This window comes from Arvicanthis niloticus, chromosome 8, assembly GCF_011762505.2.
Source record: "Arvicanthis niloticus isolate mArvNil1 chromosome 8, mArvNil1.pat.X, whole genome shotgun sequence".
In the NCBI taxonomy this organism is placed as follows: Eukaryota; Metazoa; Chordata; class Mammalia; order Rodentia; family Muridae; genus Arvicanthis; species Arvicanthis niloticus.
Window position 1 is genome coordinate 69,189,449 of NC_047665.1, and position 4,571 is coordinate 69,194,019.

Sequence of the window (4,571 nt, forward strand, 5' to 3'; positions counted from 1 at the left end):
GTGTGCTACAGTTCCTTGCTACTTCGGAGGACTTGGCGTGACTGAATGCACATGCTGAGGCAAGACCCATGGAGGTCGTGTGATGTTTCGAGGTATAAATAGGACTCCAAGGAGTTGCAGAGAGAGCTTGGCTTGCTGCTACAGTGGTCTTTGTTATTCTTTGCTTCCCTGAGAGGCACAGCTGAGAACTTCTCCTGGTGTTCCTCCTGGTCTCCCCTGCTGACTTGAGGTGAGGCGAGGCCTGGCTGTGTCTGCTAGGTAGTGCCACCACTGCTGATTCATGTTTGCTATCCTGATTATATGGAACTGGACTGCTGGTAATAATCTGAAGTGTTTGTGAGTGGATCGAGCTGCAGCTGCCTACTAATGGAACTAAACTGCTGATTTCCAGATAACATACACAGGATCTGCTCCAAAGAACCTTTCTAAACAGGTCCACTTCCCCCGGATGCTTTCTTTCCCACTACCTCTTGTGGGTGGTGGGTTACAAGGAAGGTTAAAGCATTTAAGAACCATCATTAAAAGTAGACTTTAAAAAAATTAAAGTTACATTTAAGCAATATTTATGTACAAATTTAGCCCTACAGAAGGCGCTAGAAGGAAACCCTCAACCTGAAAAGGCTAACTACACCCAAGAAAACACAGGAAATAATCTCAGACTAGCACACACACTACCACCACTAACACCAACGACAACAACGACAATGACAACACTTGCATCTCAATAGACACAGAAACAGTATTCAGAATACTGTGTATTCCTAAGGAGTACAAGTCAGCTTTCACATAGGAGTCAAACTGGCAAGCAAATCTTCTCACAGTAGAGTAAGAAACAAGTCTTGGAAGAGTTTTCCTTCACATGTTAGTTACTGTTGCATGTTTATTACAAGTGGGAGGGACGCATGCTTAAACATGAAAAGCACAATTATGCTGTGTCTTGTCAAATCTGGGAGTTCCCGACTCAGATATTCCATTTCTGTTTCTGATGCTGCAACAGGTGGAGACGGGATAATTTAAAGGAAGGGTCCAATTTTTTCCCCAGTGGACATCTTTATTGTTTACAGTGGGGATTTCCTCATATTTCCATGGTGAGTCATGAACAGTGACAAAGCTGACCAGAGGCTACATCAGAGAGAGCTAAGCCTTTACAGCTCACTTCCTTTCACAGGCAGAATATAGATGCCCTCTACAATGCACAATGGCTTTAGTCACTAAAGAATTGAAATGGGATCTTGAAGAATGTAGACAAATCCCGATGCAGTAAAGACGAGCTGAGATGCTGTGCAACTGCTTAAGGGTTCCTGGTGCTGCTTCTTGGTGAATCTTGCACTAACAACAAATGGAGATGCGGAAAACACTAGGTTGACTTAGGGGCTGTGCACAGGAACCAAAGGCAGAACAATACTAAACACTGCTGAGAGCATCCACCCCGGGAAGGACTTTACCTTCCAGGAGCTCTAGACTGGCACCGCCCCCAGTGCTCACATGGCTGACTTTATCCTCTGTGTTCCATTTGGCACAGCAAGTAGGGGTTGCACCACCTATGATAGTGATGCAACCCCTAGAAGTGGCTTTCACCACCTCATCCATGAGTGACTTGGTTCCCCTGGCAAAGGCTTCCCATTCAAATACCCCAACAGGACCATTCCAAACAATCTGCTTAGCTCGGGCCACAGCCTCAGCATATTTCTTGCTGCTCTCAGTACCACAGTCCAAGCCCAGCCAGCCAGCAGGTATACCGGAGGCCACAGTTGCTTGGCCAGTCTTGGCATTCTCATCAAATTTGTCAGCTGTGACAAAGTCAACAGGCAAGGTAATCTTCACACCGTTCTTCTCAGCTTTGGACATGAGATCTTTGACAATCTTGGCTCCTTCTTCATCATACAGAGATGTGCCAATCTCCATGTTGTTGAGCACCTTAAGGAAGGTAAAAGCCATTCCACCACCAATGATCATCTCATTGACTTTGTCTAGCATATTATTGATCAGCTGGATCTTGTCTGCAACTTTAGCTCCTCCCAAGATAGCCAGGAAGGGTCGCTCTGGACTCTCCAAAGTCTTGGCAAAGTAGTTCACCTCCTTCTTCATCAAAAATCCACCAGCCTTCTGTGGCAGATTCACACCCACCATGAAGCTGTGGGCTCGGTGTGCAGTCCCCAAAGCATCATTGACATAAACATCTAGCTTGGACAGTGAGGCTCGGAAAGCATCGATTTTGGCCGGCTCAGCTTTAACCTTGTTCCCAGAAGCATCTTTTCCCTTCCCTTCTTCCTCTACATGGAAGCGGAGGTTCTCCGGCAGGATGACAGCCCAGCCGCTGGGTTGGCACAGGCATTCTCGACGTCTGGGCCCACACAATCCTTCAAGAACAGAACATCCTTGCCCAGCAGAGACTTGAGTTCTGCAGCAACTGGCTCTAAGGAGTACTTGTCAGGCATGGGAACACCATCAGGCCGGCCCAGGTGGCTCATAAGGACAACCGACTTGGCTCCATTGTCCAAGCAGAATTTGATGCTTGGAACAACAGCCTTGATCCTTTGGTTATTTGTTATCTGGTTGTTCTTCATAGGAACATTGAAGTCCACTCTCATCACGACCCGCTTCCCCTTCACGTCCAGCTTGTCCAAAGTCAGCTTGTTAGAAAGCGACATTTTGGCAATACCGTGAGGTCGAGTGGCCCAGAGCTGAGGAAGAGGCAGGTCCAAATTTCTTAAACAAATCCTAATCTCTCTGGGACCGGATCTTTTTTTTTTAGCCCTTTGCCGGTGTGTTGCTCAGCTTTTGATTTATGCTTTCCTGAGGTCCTTGCTATCATTTACATTTCACATCCACCATGGTTGCTGCTTGTGTTACGATACCCTGGAGAACGGTAATCTGCCTTTAAAGGTGGACGTTCACGGAAAGTGCAGCTGGTTTGTTCTTTCGCTTTGCCTCTTAAAACTCAAAAAAAAAAAAAAAAAATTCCACTTGTAAACAAAATTGAAATGTTTTTCTATATATCAGTAGCAAGAAGAATGTTTTGATTTGCATGGTTAAATAAAACCATTTTGGCTATATGCATTAAAAAAAAAAAACTCTCAGTTTTGAATCCGTGCTTTTGATTTTGTTATGACATCTAAACCCCTTCAATGAAGCAGCTTCCTTAGTGGGGCTCTTGGAATTGTGGGAATGCTTAAACAAACTTGGCATGGTTTTAAGCCAACCTTCCCAGACAGTGCTCTTGCCAAACCAGACACCATGTCATTGCACCGTAGTCTTCCAGGTGACTGATGATGCTGCATGTGGAAATGCCTAATGAATCCTTCCTGTGTTTTTAATTCTTATTAGCTGGTCATAACTACCAAATACACAGAAACCCCTCCCATGTAATCTACTACATTTGGTGTAATGAAAATTGAAATGGTAAATGATTGAAAATGGTTAATTAGCCTAAAAAGACAGGCAGTGGGCTGAGAAGATCAAAGGTGAGGGCTAGAGTTTGGATCCCCAGCATCTGCATAAAAGCCTGAGAGAGACCTGACAGCCAATCCCCAGATCAAGCTGGCTACTCAGAGTAGCCAAAGGGTGAGCTCCTGGTTCAGTGAGACCTTGCCTTGACCCACAGGGGAGCAAATGAGGAAGACACCTGATGTCAACTTCAGGTCTCTACATGCATGTATGCACATACATGTGCACTCTTGCCCATACACATGCACCCAGACACCCTTTGAACACATATACATAAATGCATGCATACCACACATATACACACATGCAAAAAAAGGTCAGGTAGTAAATATAATAAAATAAAATGTCTACTTTGGCAAATAACAATAATGCCTACATGTGAATGTTTGAGATAAAAGAAATTGAGCTTTGTTTTTTAACATGAACACATTATAAAAGGTTACAATGCCTGTGAATTGTAATGGCAGTATGGGCTTTATTTGAAAAACACAAATGAGGTAACATGTAAGAATAGTTCTAATTGTTTTCTGTCCCCAGGGCATTTATTCCACAATTACACTTCAGGAGAAGCAGAAAGTGTCACGTGCAGAAATGTTCTCTAGTTTATTATTAGTCATCGAAAAGAAAATATGTGTAAAATCAAGTTTCATAACATAATAAAAGTGACATTACACATCTATTAAGCTGTAATTACTGGGCTGAAGTGTAATTCAGTGGTAGAAGACTGATGTGGTACGCATAAGGTCCAGGATTCAACACTTGCATTGAAATAAAAATGACTGTTACTATAACCAATGAAGAGAATCATGAGAGAAAAACTTTCATTTTTTTCTTGTTTTCAATTTTTTCCATTTATTTATTTATTTATTTATTCTATTTACATCCCAATCACAAGCCCCCTCTCCCCTCAGATTCCCCCTAATTCTCCCCTTTCCATTTTCCTCTGAGAAGGAGGACCCCCCCCCCCCCATCCTGTGGATACCAATCCACTCTGGTGCATCATGTCACTCCAGGACTAGGTACATCCTCTCTCACTGAAGGCATCCCAGTCAGGAGAACAGAGTCAGGGACAGCCCCAGCTCCAGTTTTTAGGGGACCCACAAGAAGACCAAGCTGTACTTCTG

General features: G+C 43.9%; 1 pseudogene; it reads right to left on the reverse strand.

The window, feature by feature from the left end:
* Positions 1-1,224: 1,224 nt before the first annotated feature.
* On the reverse strand, positions 1,225-2,694 carry LOC117713479 (phosphoglycerate kinase 1 pseudogene; annotated as a pseudogene).
* Positions 2,695-4,571: the final 1,877 nt, after the last annotated feature.